The following is a 19,279-nucleotide window of genomic DNA, read 5'->3' as shown; positions in this document are numbered from 1 at the left end:
CAATGGCCTTCTGGTCTCTGCTAATGATTCCCGCTCCGCAGACTGCAGGTAGTCCAGAACACCGTGGCGCGATTGGTCCTCAATGCCCTTTTTAGGACTGCCTCCCGGCCTCTTCTTTGTGAGCTTCACTGGCTCCCTATATGTGAATGGGTTAAGTTCAAAATTTGCTGCACCACTTATAAGGCTCAATTTAACCTCGGCCCGCCTATCTCTCCAAGAAATTTGCACCATACATGCCCTCTAGGTCCCTTTGCTCGGGGGTCCAAGTCACTCCTAGTGGTCCCCCGAGTTAGGAAAGCCAGGCTGGGTGGGAAGGCTCTCTCCCAGCTGGGGACTCTCTATTGGAATAAGCTCCCTCTGCATCTGAGACAATGCCGGACCACTTACAATTCAGAAAGCAGCTTACGACTATTCTTTTCTGTCCCTGAATATGTTGTAGAGGCTTAGCTTTACCGTTGCTCATCCGAAGTGCAGAGATACCCCTTCGGGGGTCGATTCAGGCGCTATATAAATAAATAAATATATAAAATACTCAAATTCTATTTCTCTTGTTGTTCTTCAACAGCAGTGCACTACAAGCCTATCTCGTTTGGGCAGGGGCGGAATTGGACTGATTCATTACTCTGAGTCAGGAGGAGGATGGAAGGACTCAGAGAGGGATTACCTCAACATCTAGAAGAAGGACATTTTTGACTTCAAAGGGAAACCATGATTATGATGACTGAGTCCTACTCAGCTCTGTGGACTGGAGAGAGGTGTGTTGGTTTTAGGAATGTTGCTGAGTGTGTGTGCTGGCTCAAAGGTGAAACTCCACTCATGTGGTTGGGCGGGCCTGTTGCTTTTAACTAGTGACAGACTTGTGATGCCATATTATCACATGATGCATGCACTCAGCTAAATGTTATGATGACAATTGTGAGATTGATCAGCTCAGTAAATGCAGGTACTTGTCCGTTATTGGTTGTAAATTGCCCACACTTCTCAGTTAATAGATCACACATGACTCATAAAATTAATGATTGCAGAAGCCTATGCTCGTGCTCTACCTCTGAGTTTTCTTAATACACTCCTCAAGAAGCTAAACTTTTGTCCTTCTCCTTGACTCTACAATTTCATTCCTGTTTTACAATGCGAAGAATGCAGATGCTCTGCCCAATTTGGCAATGCAGCATCATCTTTCTTTTAACAATCATAATTTTTAGAACTGTGTGTGTTCACTTCAATCCTCCATAATTTGTATTTTTTAAACCTAGATGACAGAACATTTATATATGTAATAACTTGGGTTTCTATGTCTGATGGACTGTTTGCATAAATTTCCCTTAACTGTTATATTCCTACATTTTCTTGCACAACAGAATGATGAAGCTTATCCCCTTAATGAATATTGTTGTTGGGTAGAGTTTGTCATTGTCAAACCGTTTCTTAAATCCCCTTTCCCATACATTCATCAAACCTCTAACCCTCTTCCTCTATGCCAGGGGTCTTCAAAATGTGGGGCTCGACTCCCAGGGTGGCTGTGGAGCGATGCAAAGGGGGTTGCGCCTTCCCAGTCAAACTTCTGCCCCGGCCCAAGGGCTTAAGCCCCCCTCTTCCCCGTCCTGTCTCAGCCCGGGTGCTACAGTGCAACTTGAGCTGCTGGGGGCTCAGCTGGGCAGTGTCTGGAGTCTTATCTCCAGCACGCCGTAGTTTTTCACAGTCTTTAAAGACCATTTGCATATTTACATGCCTTTGTAAACTGTTTACAGAGGCTTAGTGTAGACGGAAGCGACCCTGCAGGAGGGTGAATCTAGCTCTCATATTTCCAAGCAGATTTCAGTGAGCGCAACAATTCTGTTTTAGAGCATAAGTGACATGGGGTACATAAGTGTGGCCCCCCCAACCAAGCTCAATAACAAAATACAGAAAACAGACATAAAAGTTTGTCTGAATGTGCTGAACTTCAAGGTATTTTGTAACAAATGAATAGGAAGTCAGTATAACTTCGGCAGTAAATGCACACCCCAATATAAACTCTCTAGGAGGCCATTCTCACCGAGGGGAATATGGGATGAAAGTCAGAGGTCAGAACCACCCGTCTACGAACTTTCCTTACCTTCTGCTATCTCGAGATTTGTAATTTTACCTATTTTTTCCCACATAGTCTACACAAATACTTTTATAATGCATATTGTGAAGGGCTCTTGCATTTAGAAGTGATTTAACATTTTCGTTTTTTTATTATAGTGCATAAAAAACCTTTGTACTGGAAAGGCTTATTGACATCTGGTGCTAATATTTATATTTCCTTTCAAATACAAGTTTGCAGAATATTTTTAAGATTTCAATTAACTTTAAATTTGTTTAATTCCTTGCTCTCATTGAGGCATAATTCTGCCAAATATTATATTTATAAAGTGCAATCGCACGACCCTTCGTGTGATATTTAAAAAGCCATTCCCCTACTTTCTGGAAAAAGACAATCCTCTTGGGACGGTTAATTTTCATAGTTAATATGCTTCAGCTGGAGTGTCTTTCAAGGAGTGTCATGTGCTGTGAAATGGAAGCAGGGCAGACAGTTAACTGTCGGGGTGAAGTAGCTTGCCTGAAAGAAATACAAATGTGTGCTATGAGTTAATCTGCAAATGTAAATAAAGGTTGCTTCAAAGCAGGTACTGGTTTTAATTGAACGAGTCACTCAAATCTTTGTGATGACAAAGGTGCATTCATTTTGAGTAGTAGTGCAAAGAGAACAATTGAGCTCTGAAGTATGTGCTTTCAATTGTAATTGGATTTGTATAACGCTTACTACTCCAGGATGTGTTGAAGGGACAGTTTTGTTAAAAAAAAATAGGTACAATCTGGGTATTACTAAAATGCAGGTTTTAAATAATAACTTATATATTCACAGTGTTTTCGGTAACAAGCTGTAGCCTTCTAGCACAAAAAAATGCACGTCACTATTCTCCACTGCACCATCAAATAATTAAATTTGTGGGTTCCTGGTTACACATAGACCTCTGAAGTGCATTAAACTAATAATTGTTTCAAAATGTACGATTGTGCATTTTCCACTGGGTAACTAATTTTTACATACATTTTTCATTTAAGCTACCGATTATTTTATACGTAGCTACCTGGCGGTGGAAAACCTAAAACATTTAAAGAATACACTGTGTAATATTATTTCCCCACTGTAAAAATGATTTGCTAGGGGAATTGTGGGCATTTATGGTTATCGATGAGGAGTTACATGTCCTAGAATTTTTGGTCAGGAAGGGGTCCTTACAACTAAAAACCTTTGACAAGGGGGTCTCGGCATCAAAAAGTTTGAAGACTTCTGCTTTATGCTATGTAATTTATTGAGATGTGACTTAATTTATACCATAAATGGATCACATAGAAGGTGGTTAATCCTAATCTCACTGAAATGCTGCTTCAACATTTGTGTCGTGTTCTTGTTTTTAATTATCAACACAAGTGTGTTGTAAAAATGGATTGTTCCTTAATGTATTTTAAATGTGTGTCTATCGTTAATATAATGATGAATAAAAACTGAATTGTATTTTTTTTAAACTTTGTTTTTCTGCATTACTGTCTCTACTACATTTATATGCCACTGTAAATGTTTGTTTGGAAATATTATATGTTAAGGTGATATTTCACAATTACTGTTTCTTTCAATCATTATATGAGTTTAACCCCATTGATATTGTGTATGACTATGGTGCATCACATGATCCACATACTTGGCTAGGGACTTCTTTTACTTCCTTCAAGATCATTTGTTAACATCATCACTCAGACCATGTGTTGAGTAAACAATTAGGCTTGTCCACTTCTCCTGAATCAATGATTTCATACCTTCAGTTTTAAATATGTGCTAGCTCCCCATTGCTGAGAATAGAGGAAGTCACTATTGCTAGCTTTTGTTATAATATCAGGTTTTCTTCATTATGTTATCATGTCCCAATTTTTGTAAATCCATGATATAAATACAACCGACTAACTCTGTGTTTTTCTTTCACCCTTTCACTTTATTTGCCTGTGATGGATAATCGTTTTGATTATTCCTATAGTTGAAGCTCACATAGGTGGGATTGGGACCTGACTCGTGAAGCCTTCCCTGTTAGCGCACTAGCCTGCTGCTACTGATCCCACAATTGAGAAGGCACCTTGGGATACCCTACGGTAAGGTTTTGGAAGATGGAGAGCGGTACCAGCCATTGCTTCATCTACTTGAGTAAGAGAACTAATGAGCAAAGTGAACTAATTTAGTTAATGAGTAACTAATTTTTACTGTTTCTAATTTCTGCTGCAGATAAGTAATTTCTTGTTTATCTATGTTGTTGTAGGTAATATAGGCAATGCCAGCATACCTCCACAATGCTCAATATAGGTACAAAGGGTAGTATAACAAGGGTAAATCTAGCTATAACCAACTGGTATACACTTTGAGAAGCCGATTAAAAAATAAATGCTGCAGAAAAAGGCAGTAGTGGAACGTAAAAGTAACAAAAAGTAACTATTCCAGGCATAAAGTTTCAGAAGAATATTTCGCTTTACTTTTTAACAATGAAACTCACCCCCTCCACCCATAAGAGGCCCACCCCTCTCCCCAACCAATGTCCATAGTCTAAAGAAGAGTCCAAAATTGCCCCAACAGCCCTTAGCAATTCTCACCGTCTCCACCTACAACAAAAGTCCCTCCCAACATTTCCTCCAAAACAAAATATAAAAAAGGGCTGAGAAGAGGGCATTATCGATGCAGGTCCAGGGTTGTTCCTGATGTTCCTCAAAGCATGCCATCTGATGTTGAACCTGTGTCAGCTCACACAGCATGAAGCATTGTAACTGAAGGTCTAGGTGGGAGGTGTAAAGTAGTGGTGGTTCGGGTGGCTTACAGCTGCCAGCTGCCGACAACACTGGCAATGTTGTTGCCGAGAGGATGGAGGCACTAGGGGCTGGGTGGAGGAACTGGGGCAGATGCCCCCACCTCCAGAGTCACCAGTAGATGGTATTCAGCCTGGATGGCCTCTAACCTCTGCCGCTGCTGCTGGTCTACAATCTCCAGCTGTGCTGGTGGTGGAGGTGGACCAGCAAGGGTAGTTGCTATATCAAGATAAAAAGAAAGGAATAAGGCAAATTGTAAACAATGCTTTGTGCACATACTTGTTTAAAATTATATAGTGGCACAGAGCAGTATATTGCTAGTACCCTAGGGCCATTTGAATTTGAGGTCACAGGGCCATTTTTTATGCACATATGCCTCGCATAAAGGCAGTGACTGACTCATCGAAATTAAAGCAGAATAATACTAAATTAAAAAAAACTGAGTGATTTGTTTTTCTAGTAAAAAGCTAAATCAACACTTTGTGTAGAAAAAGGAAAATAAATTACTTCTCATTAATGAGTAAGGCATTATGCACTATGAAGTACAAATATTCATGTTGTGCTAAATTATTGGAGGCATATAACCTAGCATATTGGGTACTTTACTACTCTATGCTGTATGCAGCTGGAGCAGCTGTGATGGACAATTATCTTACTTTAATTATAATGGCCCTTCTTTTCTCTGAATGCCTTTCAATTCTACCCTATCTCTAAAGAGGCAGATGCATAATCATGATACTTCACGTGTCACATACTTCACGTATAAAATGCAGATAACCTGTCTGCCATAAGTAGATAGCGGGGAAAATGATGCACTGCAGTGCAGAGAAAGTAACAGGATATAGATTTTATTTGGCATGTTTGTCATGTTACAGGGATTCTGGTCAGGAACAAAACTATGCTTGAGACCATAGAACACCAGTAGGAAGTGAGGCACCATACCACCTCCGTATCTATGAGCCCGAGTCTGATTAACTATATTACCTCACTTTCCCTCCTAACTTTTCTAGAGAGACAAGTGATTTGGCACCCCAGAACACAGCACTCTGGACCCTCCCAGGAACTGTGGTAACAGGAGACACCCTTTCGCTCTCTCCCTCATACTAGTCCGCACAAAGATAATAAGGAGACACAAAGGAAGTTTACAATGTTCATTTAACATATCATACTCTAAGATGCAATAACTGCACCACGATTAGAAAACAAAAGCATATCAATAATATCAGCAGCATGGTAATAAATCATATAACATGAAAAGCCCTGTCATATTACCTGACACAATTGCCTGACCCTCCTGTACCTTAGCATACATAGGCGTATATTTTACATCTCAGCGGGTGCTGCTCTCTCATCTCAGGACATTCGCTCTGTGTGTTTTTTTTTCAGATCCCCTGTCTTCAGTTATATGAAAAAATATGTGTCCAAAAACAGCCGCTGCATCTTTTATTATGTCTATTTGCTAGTGTCTGATCAGAGAGAATAACAAAGAGCAATGTGGTTTGACCTTGCATAGGCTGTTCAGACTAAATCCCAGGAAAATAATAAAATACAAAAAACATGTGGCGGTTCCTTATGAAAATATAATGTGGCACAAAGGCAGGCGTGATATTTAGTAACAACTGCAAACCTAAAGCAGCCTACAATGTACATGATTAGGCTAATATAGGGAAAAGGACAATGAGCCATAAGAGAAACACTCAACAGTCACAGAGTATCCCATCCTTCAAGCTCAAAAACAGGCACTTGGTCACACTTTACTCTCTGGCCTTGCCCTCCACCACAAATTATTTTCAGCAAATACATTGACTTTAACAGTAAGGAAAATAAACTTTACTTTCTCTACTGCAGGGTAAGTTTGAGAGATTGGCCGGTTAGGTAGAGGTTTTGCTATAGAATACAGGGGTGTCAATGATCATCCTTACATGCCTAAGGTCTGTTTTAGTAAGTCACAAATTTAAGCAGGCATAAATCCATTCTGGAAGCCATGAAATAGATGAATCTCTTGTTTGTATATAAATTTACATTAAACAAATGAAAATAATAGAGCCGTTTGGCAAAACAGGAACAAGTTGGTTTAATTAAAAGCTGCTGCCTGGAGAGTCTGGACAGAGTGCATCTGCTCAGAATCTCTTGAAGTAAGTGCTTTTTTTTGCCGTCAATTTATATAGTTCATGAGGTACAATAAATAACTTTCTAAATTCTAAAAAAGCATCTTTGGTTGTAATTCAACAAATACAGACATTTGACACAGTTGTCTTCCAACCTTATGAAGAGCTAGTGTGGGCCAGGGTGTATGTGTCCAGAAGTCCAGCAGACAGAGAGCAGGATCATTTTATTGGTCAACAATGTTAGGAAAGACAGGTAGTTAATCCAATAAAAAACTTTTCGTAATGGAGTGCAGATATATGATGACTCTGAGTCATTGAAGTGCAATGAAGGGGTGGAATAAATTGGTCAATGTAGGACATATTGTCTTGGTTGGTAAGTAAAATAGGACCTCAAACTACTTTCCTGCCAAGCTGTACCATCATGGAAACTACTGGTATAAAATGAATGATAACACAAACAAATTCATGGAGTTCTACCATGAAAGTGTGGGCACTCTCTTGTTTTCCTGTTTGAGCATAAGCAAGAAAATTAAAGCCTTTTCAAAAAACAAGCATAGAAAAAAATAGCTTACTTGCTCCTGCAATCTTAACAGTAGAGTAACTAAATCTGTTCTCTTAGTCTTGAAGTACCAGTGCACAGGATGTATAAGGGAATAGAGAAAGCTTACTCACAAAGCAGAAGAACACCGCAGAATACTAATATAGACAGGAAGTCAGCTGCAGAAGCATGAAGTATAGGAAAAAAAGAAAATTCAGGGATAACAAGAATTTAACATACATTAGATTGGGGAGGAGTTGAAAAAAGGGAGACAATATAAAAAGGATAAACAAGGCAAGATCTTTCTAATAATGGGAAGAGGTCAAAGTTAGGTAAATAATAATAATAATAATAATAATAATAATAACAGCAATAACAACAGGACTTACTGGGGCCAGCATAGCCAACAGCGGCAGCGCTGGTGGTGGTAACCACCTGATGTGGTGCTGCTGGTGGCTGCCCCAACCTGACCTGCTGCTAATGATGCCCTCTTCTTCGTGCCCTTGGGTGGTCAATTAAAAAATAAAAAGAAATAATTAGTAGTCCAGTTAATCGCCCCAAAAATATTTTACAGGCAAATCTAGTAACATTGTACTTTTGCAAATCAGCCTATAACACTAGCATTGAGTTCAGCTGATCTATTCCTAAAACTACTAATGCATTTGATATACCAAATCAGTCTCACTTGTGAATGCATAGATGAATAGTATTACTACACATCAGAAGATTGGGACTGTATGAGATACATAAAGAAAGGCACAGAAAATGCTAATTCATTGATATAACTCCTACCATTATATCAGCGACAGGAGAGAGGAGTCTGCACATGACTTCTTGGATGATCAGCCAAGCGAGCAATAACGCGGTGAGCACAATTAGGTAGTGCCAAGCAAATGGTAACCTCAAACTGGATAACAAAATGTGACATTAACTAAACTATACTCTTAGGGGCCATATTATCAAGAAAGGGTGATATAGTATCGCAGCTTTTATCGGCAGGAAACTGCTGCTAAAGCAGCGATAATGGGCTTGATAATATGCCCTTGTGAATTCCCATAGAAGCCCAGGTTCTGGTGTTAACCTGGGCTTCTATGGGAATTCACAAGGGCATATTATCAAGCCCATTATCATTGCTTTATTGGCAGTTTCCAGCCGATAAACGCGGCAATAATGTATTGCCCTTTCTTGATAATATGACCCTTAGTGTCAGCAGCATGCTACTTAAAAAAAATATATTATCATTGTAGAACACAAAGAATTTATAATTTCTCGCTGAGTCCTGCATACTCAACTACCAGCAGGTCAAGCAGGTCCTGGTCTCAATTGAGGACATCGGCCCAGCTGTGCGTTAACTGATGTATGGTGCGCTGGACCGCAGTGCTCCGGTCCATACACCAGTACATCCTCTCATACAGCAGCTGATAATCCTGCAGAGCGCACCCCCTCCCAGACATGCTGTGTGCTCCCAGCATGCAAAGGAGGTGGCACTGCACATAAACAATCAGTGCCAACACCTCTCTGTCAATAAAAATGGCCCATGGTGGTGCTGTAGACTGCAAGGTGTATGGCTAGCAGCTGCATTGGTGCGGATGCATCTACTCCCGCCTTGCTCCAACATGATTGGGGGGAAAAAGAAATAGAGAAAGTAGGAAGGAACTTATGAAAGTAAGAGAAGAAGAAATTAAGAACTAAGGAAGTGAAAGAAAAATCAAAATAGTTCAAAAAGTCACGGACAGGGAAAACAAAACAAAACCTTATAATACTCAAAAACACACACTGATGAAATAAAGGTAAATGAAGGGTGGATGAGTAGTGAGGGTAGGTTTGGACTAGATTTAAATTGGGTTGAGAAATCTGGCCCAGCACCATGCACGGAACAAAAAGCAGGTAAAAGAAAAGTCCATCCCCAATGGGACCACATGGTCCCGATTTGCGCTGATGTTTTCAGTGTAGAACGCACTAGTGGCATGTAAAAGAATGTGAACAGGCATCCAATCATTATTCAGCTGATTTTCAGAGTTCAGCTAAATCTCTCTGAGCTTTTTTGAGCCCTTCAGAATTCCGAGGAGCAAAGCTCCATGAGCACCACCCAAACCTATCATTGAGTGCCCTCAATAGAAATGTTGTTGCTATATTGATTGACAAACAAGCCCTTGCAAGGCACTATTTCCTGCCTTACTGGCAATCACAAATATTGTTAGGAACATGGGAGTAAAATCTTTTGCCTCTGATGCATGCTGATTATATAGCGGGCGACAAAGACCCGTCGCTAAAATTCAAGAGCAAACTTCACAACGTAACGCTCTCCGCCGCATGCAGAACTCTGCGTAGCCTGGCACAGTTTTTTCTTATCACTACGCGGACCTCCGTGAACTCCACCCATGCCTAATAAAAAACAAGGAAGGGGATGTCCATGGGAAAGGTTAAATCTGTACTACAATCCAGGGGCGGCTGGTGACATTTGAAAGTGGTGAGGCGTAAACTAATTTGCATATTGCACCGCAGCGATCGAGCGCAGCGAGCGAGCCCGAACCACCTTGCATCCATCCATACATCATTCATGCATCCATCCATACATCATTCATTCATCCACCCATCTATTCACCCACCCACCCTGCATCCATACATCATTCATTCATGCATCCACCCATCCATCCATCATGCATCCACCCATCATGCATGCATGCATCCATACATCATTCATTCATGCACCCACACATCCACCCATCCATCCATCCATCATGCATCCACCCATCATGCATGCATCCATGCATCCAACCATCCATCCACCCACCCACCCTGCATACATCATTCATTCATGCGTCCACCCATCCATCCATCATGCATCCGCCCATCATGCATGCATGCATCCATACATCATTCATGCATCCACCCATCCACCCAACCATCCTGCATCCATACATCATTGATTCATGCACCCACCCATCCATCCACCCATCCATCCATCATCTATCCACCCATCATGCATGCATCCATACATCATTCATGCATCCACCCATCCATCCACCCACACATCCTGCATCCATACATCATTCATTCATACACCCACCCATCCATCCATCCATCCATCCATCATGCATCCACCCATCATGTAAGCATCCATCCATACATCATTCATGCATCCATCCATCCATCCACCCATCCATCCATCGTTTATGCATCCACCCATCATGCATCCATCCATACATCATTCATGCATCCACCCATCCATCCACCCAACCATCCTGCATCCATACATCATTCATTCATGCACCCACCCATCCATCCACCCATCCATCCATCATGCATCCACCCAACATGCATGCATCCATCCATACATCATTCATGCATCCACCCATCCATCCACCCACCCATCCTGCATCCATACATCATTAATTCATGCACCCACCCATCCATCCACCCATCCATCCATCCATCCATCATGCATCCACCCATCATGCATGCATCCATACATCCATACATCATTCATGCATGCATGCATCCACCCATCCATCCACCCATCATGCATCCACCCATCCACCCACCCACCCATCCATCCTGCATCCATCATTCATGCATCCATCCACCCATCATGCATGCATCCATCCATGCACCCATCCACCGAACAATCATTAATGCGCCCACCCTGCATCCATCCATCATTCATGTATTTTTATGACCATATAAAAATAAATTATGGACTCTAACAAGCCTTTAGGATCGATGTTGAAGGATGTGCCAGTTTACATATTACATCACCCCTACCTTGTTATGCTGGAAACCTTCTACCGCCCATGTATTTGCCATCCTGTAAGCCCTAGGTATGTACTATACAAATTCACATACAAACATACACCAACATGCATGCAATATTAAATGCATATATCATGCTATTTCGCCTCTACCGTTTGTTAACATTTTGACATTTTATAACCTTAGTTCAAAGAGTACATTATATTTGTGGTGACAGTTGTTAACTCATTTTCTGTAAAATGTTTATAAAATAAAATCTGTTGAAGGCTGTTGTTGCAACTATCAAAAAAGAAATTCTGAGAATTTTTACATTTCCAAAAACCATGCTGTGAAATAAACGGGTGACCTGGAATAGACGCACACATTTCTGCAGCAGATGCTTTAACACACTGAACTATCTCAAGTAATTTGTGTGCAAGCTAGTTTACTGGAACACCGAAAAACACACACTCTTACCTTGCTGCCGGTCCCGCACACGTCACAGGCTCACAGCGCCCCTGGCCAATCCTGGCGCCAGGGGCACAGGTACCCTCTCGCCCGCAGCACGCCCATTAGGGCTCCTGATGGGCATGCGCAACGCCGCCAAAACACAAGTGCGCATGCGTGGGCACGGGTAAAAATTCACCCTCTGTCCCCACGCATGCGTACTTGTGTTGCCGTCTGTACAAACATGTCAATTAATCAACATGACGCCCGCCCGGCGGTCTGACGTCATGTTGATTCATTGACATGATTGTCATGAGGGAGCTGCGGGCGGCGTCGGGCAGGGGGGGCTAATCCCCCACGCCCCAATGGACGAACCGCGCCTGCTGCAATCCACTCCAGTGTCTCATGGTGCTTCTGAAGAATGTCACAATGCCTCTTCTGCGCCTTCTCCAAGTTCATCCTGTCCATTCTTCACATCCAAGCAACACAATAAATCTGTCCTGTGTTGAACCTCCTGTTTGGCCTTGACAGGTGAATACAACAATTTCGTCCATTGCAATGGCATGATGCTCAATGTGCAGTCTCCCAGTAAAACGTCAGAGGGTATCAACAAGCTGCATTTTCTTGATAGACAAATAGTGAGAATGTTGCTAAGTACACAAATTCTAACCACCTATAAATGAGATGTCTGAGGCATGTGAGGCCAAAAAACTGTTTCACATACATGTAGCAAAGTAAATATGATAACATCATAGCATATTGTGAATACCTCATTGCTCACACAAAAGAGAATCAAGAGTACCTAACTCTGAATGTTTATACCAGTACCAGCCAGTATTGCTGCTGCTGTACCTCTGAGATTTCACTGGGGGTTTGGAGGTGCCTGGCTGCTGAATAGTGCTATGTGAACCTGTAGCGGAGATGGTTGTCGGTGCATGTGTGGATGAATTTCAGCAGACTTGGCCTTGTAAAAAGTGCGGCCCATGTTGTGGAAGGCATGTGCTATTTTCTTGAGACAGGCATCCCATGACCCTGGCCTACATGTTAAGATGTCAATAATATATTTTCTTGGGGTGTTCCCGGATACAACTAACGTTGGGGGCGCAGTGCATGGGGTCACACTACGCGGAACTCAGTGGAGCTGTCAAAAAACTCAGGGGCATATTACCAACGTTAAGCGATATTTAACGCTAACGATGCTTAGCAACGACTTTTTTAACGCTAAGCATCGCCGGAAATTATCGCAGAGATAACTTGCTATTAGCAAGATTTATCTCAGAAGTGATAAAAATCCTCAAGCTAACTGCCAATTGAGAGATTATCACTGGAAAACCAACGATAATCTCTCAAAGTTTGGCGTTAGCTTGATGATAGGGGCTCACAAACTTAGCCATGATATCCACCTTCCATAGGATATCATGGCTAAGTCAGGAAAATACCAGGTGTAAAAAAAGCACTGCTAACTGCGGTTAGCGCTGCTTTTTTTATCACTAACAGGGTTAGCGAAATCCTGGATAATAGGAGAAATGTCGCTTAACAACATTTCTCCTATTATTTTTCTCTGGAACGCCTCTTTTGCATCTCATTAGAGATGCAAGGGGAAACGTAGAGAAAAAGGGTGCTAACTTGTGAATTTGCGTGTTAGCACCCTGTTGCTGATAGGGAGATAATTTTATCTCCGCTTTCTTGGCTTTTAAATCCAAAAAAGCGGAGATAAATCCCTTGATAATATGCCCCTCAGTGATTCCGCAAAGTGAGCTCCGCGTCCAGGCGAAGTGAGCCAAAACCCACCCAGACATGTCCCGATTGATTTATTGCAAACACATATGAATTTGCACATTTTACGGGAGAAGAGGAGGGATGTGTTCTATTGCCCCTCCTTCTCCTTGAGCAACAATGGCCCCATCACACTCACATTCCCCGGCTGTCCCGCTTCCATTTTGCCTGCAAGCGCACCTGGAGTCTGTCAAAGCACTCCCAGCCAGCACCATCAGCTTCTTTTTTCCCGTACTTCAGGTGACTGGAGACCAGAAGGAATCTTATCGAGCTGGCTGCAAGCAGTTCTGTGATGTGGTTTCCCTTCTTGGTGCACTCCAGTGCCGCTGCGCAGGCGCAACTGCACTATCCCAGAACCCTCCTGCTTAGAATTCTGGGATTGCCAAGGCGGCCTTGCTTTCACTTCACGATGATACAGCCTCCAGCATTCTGGGAAGTGTAGTCTTCCCATGTCTGCTACCTCATTTAAGCACAGTTAAGGGCTCAGGGCGTCGGCAAACTCTGTTACGCTGCAGTTTGCGGAGTTTTGCTGATCTACACATTCCAAGTGGAGTGTGGAGTAGCAAAGTCTGTGCAAACTCTGCTGGCGGAGTGGAGTTTGCCGCTCAGCGCTAAGTTACTTGCACACTTCCAGCATCTAAAGGTTGTGCATTGATTGCAATGCGATGTCTAACCTCGTAACACTATCATGAATGTTTATGCAAAGTGTAGCTAGGGATGAGACACATGTACTTTTACAAGTATACCATCTGCATACTTCAAGTGGGGTAATGCAGACAATCTTACCCACACGTATGTTGAAACTACATTCCAATGAATAAGCCTCCTTGGTTTTCTTTTTTTACAGTCCGTTGATACATGTGATGGTGTGTATGCTCAAAGAATCTGAGATATTTGTTTACAGGTGATGTATACCTCCTAATACATATCACAGTGTTACAACTATCATGGATCAAACACACACATAACAGACCTACACCCATGTACTCATAACCCTTCATTTTTACATCAGTATCCCTGTAGCTGTCAACTTCGCCTCGGGTGAATTGGCAATGTCCACCTGAAAAACTACCAAATGGATACATTGCATTACATACAGAGCAAGTTCACACACTTCCATATTTTAACGAAGTACTGTACTACGGGGCAAATTTACAAGGAACTGACGGTTCTGCATTGACGCGTCAGTTTACTTGCGTCACCTCCAAATGTCTTTGCGCCACCATGGATGCGCTGTATTTACAATACAGTGCACCATGGCCCAAGGAATTACAGATGCATCAGAAATTCTTACGCATCTGTTGGAGGAAAAGTGACGCATTGTTGGAGTTTGTTACAAAAGTGACGCAACTTCAGCAATTCCCATGCAAAATGCCCAGCGTCACTCCTTATGAATGGTCTGAGCAGGGGTAGGGATTTTCACGCAATGAAGGCGTGGTGTAAAGCATATATTAAAATCAGGACCCATGCGTGTGATGTTGTAATAACGTGCCACCTTCATCATAGGCCCCCTTATCACATGACGCAAGGGTTTGAGAATTGACATGTACAGTCAAAAGTGTGCTAGTGCTAAGAAAGGACAGGAACATGTTAAAAACAATTCATTCTTGCCCTTTCACTTTCACACAGCTCAGCAAGGTGATTTGCTGTGCTGTTCTGTGGTATGCAGTGCTGCACTGCATGGAGAATTGATAGGTGGGTCCTCAGTATATGCATACTGGCCTTGCTACACAAAAATACCTAATGCATTGTGCAGTGTGGCTGATGATCTGCATTGAGAATCTAGCCACAAGGCATTCCTGATATAGCCACATATTCCACTGTGTTTGCATCACATAAGTGAGGGAAAACAGCAATTAATTAGTAATTAAAATTAATTTACAAGCCCAAACCTTCTTCAGTTAAAGATATTGCTAAATTGGACTCGGGGCTGCTTTGCATTCACTAGTGTCAAGCATTTTAGCTCCCTATAAAGCAACACTGTATGTATGCCAGGTGTGATGCTTTGTATGACAATTTCATACATCTGCCACCTGGAGTCACTCTGTTTTGCTTTGTGTGTTACAAGGCATCTACACATTGCAAATCAATTTTGATATTGATATACCTTAACAAAGTTATCTACATTACTACATGGGGATTGGTACATTAATACATACCTACGAGCCATTCGATCTCAAATCCCAGCAGGTCCACCACATCTACCTCCTGGGTTTTGACATCCTCCTAACGATGCTAGAGTTGGGAGATGGTGTGCTCCTCATAGGCCACCTTTTTCAGGTACCAACATACCTGCTTCCATTAATATTTCCGACCTTTGGCTCTGTACCATTGGATAGCCCTTCCCCTGGCAGCCAGTATCTGTGGCAGGAAGGGCTTTGCTAACAAGATGAGACATCCTGTGGAATTTGACTAAAAAACTCCCTTCTCCGCCTGGCGTCCCATCATGCACCCTATCCACCCTAACATCGACCAGGCAAGCCGATTCTCCTACTTCAAGCGCAAAATCCTGTTATACCCCCCTCTTGCCTGCTCTTTTCCTCAGAGTACTGGCACATGCAAAGAATAATGACCAGCCATCATGTATCCTACGGGTTTCCGTCCCGTTCGATATTTTCCTTTAGATCAGAATGGAGTTAGTCGGATGGTTGACTCGAAAACCCCCTCCCTCCCTAACTCAGTCACAGAACGAGCAGCTCTCGCTCGTCAATGATCTCCCAGTTTGCGCGGACAGCCATTGGTTGGGTCAACAACCAAGGGAAAATTTAATCAAGCACACGAGACAGCCACGAAGAAGAATAGTTTACTACAGCCCATTCTCTCTCTTCCAGCTGCACACACATACCATTGTGAGACATCACCGCCCTTGTGTAAGAAGTAAAGAACGCACAATGCCTCGTCCTCTTTACCTTTCCGACAGAAATGACCCTGTAACAATGCCTCGATTCTCTGTCCCCAGACACTAGCAACTCTATAACTTGTCACCACAATCACCCCGATGCAATATGTTTGTCTATGTCTATATGTAATTCAAGTTATTCTTTAAACGAGAACAAGCATGCTATGTCTTCCTTATGATTACATCATGAATGATTGAATCAAGTCCGGGGGAACTCCTTCTTTTTGATTGTACTCATATTGTATATAAGTGCTGTTATGTTCCAAGTAAAGCAGACTACTCCTGAACCCGCTTGGTGAAGGAGCTCTCCCTTAACTCGAGTTCTGGAATAAAACCCTTAAAAACTCAAAGACCACGGACTCTGCTCCTCATTTTATGCATTACCATTTTCTTGGGTAATTATAGAAATTCCGACAGCGTCAATAATTAGTTTTTTATTTACCACAATCCAACCTCTCTTGCACTGAAGATCGTCCATCTCCCCTTCCCAGGTGAGGCTACAATAGATTAAGCCCCACCTATCCTTATACCAATGAACGAAAAAATAACCCCTTAAACGCCTTAAACGCCTAAATGTATCTAATGAACTATTACCCCCAAAAAGACAAACGGCCAACCATATAAGTACAAATACAATTACAGAAAAACAAAATATGAATCACATGAATAGCCGAGATAGACAGCACCAGAAACAGCCAAACACTCCGCAACAATCACACAGCACTCCTCAAACCACCACCCAATACACACTAACAGAGAGTGAAAGTTACATTTACACTTCCTTCTTCCTAATATGCAGCCACGCCCAATGCATCAGTTCCTGAGTGTGTCAGGCAGATTCTAGACATTTGTGTCGATTTTTCTGATGCATTGCTACACAAATGTACATTGCATTAAGCACTGCACAGTTGCATTTATGCAGCAGTGCTAAGGGCCAGGCATTGGTAGTAAAGCATTGGTTATGAACTTCGTAACACAGGCGATGCACCAGTTCTGACTCTCAACAAAGGTGATGTGCCAGTTCAACAGAAGAAGCGTGGCTTCTGCTGGAGCAAACACCTTAGGCCCACTTCCAAGGGTCCAAGACTGGGGTGTCACCATTTGGCAGGGCAAACTGACAGACAACAGAGTCAATATGCAGAAGGAGGGTGGTTGGAAATCTTTTATGTCCCTTAGATATCAGATCAGGAGTCAGGCCAGCTAGTCTTTGGAGTCATTTTGTGCTCAAGGGATGCATGTGTAGTCCTTTTCACCCAGGCAGGAGAACAGCAGGCAGAAGGGCAGCACAGCAAGGCAGGACTCCAAAGCTGATAGATCCCACGAAAATACGCATGTAAGTTGTCATGGTACACAACTGGATGTCAACCACAGTTATATGTGTATTAAAAGATTGATTCTGGGCCCTCTGCCCTATTCTTTATGATTCCCTCTTCAGCCCATTCACTTTCTTCCTGAGATGTGTTCAGGCTCCTTTCATGTGATCTTTCATTGGTTCATCAAACAATTAGGGAGGTACAGAGGCAGCCTGGTTCTCCCATCCTCTAGTGTATGTCCACCTAGTATTCAGTTTTGCTGGACTATCAAGCTCCTACTGGTGGTATTCCTTATCTCCTCATATTTTCCCCAGGCAGGCATGGCATTACCCAAAATGGAATCCAAATTCCTCCATGTTATGTAGCAGTTCAGGTACTTCTGCATTCAGTGTACATTCACAGTATCATCTGCGCTCAATTTTATAATCCACACGTATTATGCTACATCCAGCATACTCACATGCAGCACACACACTTTGCACACTGTTCAGTACTACAGTCCCTTTGTAATGTACCAGAGTGAGCCACTTTCGACACACTTCCAGTGCACACACATTAACATGTGTACATTGCTAACATATTTCACCCTGTGTGTAGTGTATGTCTTGCACAGGCGCATGCATTCAGCACATGATTTTCTTATGCACACACTACAAGATAAACCTGTTATTGTGTAGGAGCGAGTTGTGCACACAGCGGAAGAACATTAGAAGAGGTAAGTGAGACGTAGACCCAGAATAGAGGTCATCTTCACTGCTACTGATCACAACATGGTATGCTGCCACCACAACGCTCGCACTGTTTTAGACAGTAGCATGCCACAACTATGAGTGTAGCTTTCTGGGTGCCCCTACTGGTCCAATCAAGACCGCAATCCATGACACAGGCCTATGCCATGGCACACACGCATATTACATTTTTCCCTGTAGGAATCTACCAACTTTAGGGATCCAGGCAACAATACAGTTGCACACTCACGGCAGGGGTACACAACTCTTATTATGCAGAGGAAAATTTCAACCCTACACCACCATTGCACCATATATCACATATTTGTGTACGTCAACAACCATTGATTCAGATTGAATTCAGATATGCATGCTTCATACAAGAAGGACCTGAGGATCGGAGCTCGCCCGCACTCCGTTCGCTCCGTGGACGCACACACAGGAGCTGATTGCTGGGCTCAGAGCGCTTGCTGTGCTGGGCACTCCACCATTGACGAGTACTCGAGCGGGTGCGGTTGGTGCTCTGGACCGGGAGCACTCTGCCCACCACAAGTGTGGGATCCACTACAGCTGGGGCGTATCTGTCGGAATTGGCTGCCCGGTCATGACGGTGAGTGGCGAGGCTTGTTTGCGGCTAGGTCTGGTCGGCAGCCTTCTGTTGGCATGCTGCGAGACCGGAGCGCTTGCTGCACGGAGCCCCTTGACTTGATTCCGCCCATCACGAGCATTGTACCAAAGGGCCGTATTTTTTAAACAGCCACTCATTCCACACCGAGAGCGTGAGTGGCTTGGATTACTCCCAGCTTTTGATAGGCTATATTGATCACGAGGCTATTTCAAGTTATGTGACTAGATATCAGACTCAC

Source organism: Lissotriton vulgaris, chromosome 2_1, assembly GCF_964263255.1.
Source record: "Lissotriton vulgaris chromosome 2_1, aLisVul1.2, whole genome shotgun sequence".
Taxonomy (NCBI): Eukaryota; Metazoa; Chordata; class Amphibia; order Caudata; family Salamandridae; genus Lissotriton; species Lissotriton vulgaris.
This window is presented reverse-complemented; position numbering follows the sequence as displayed.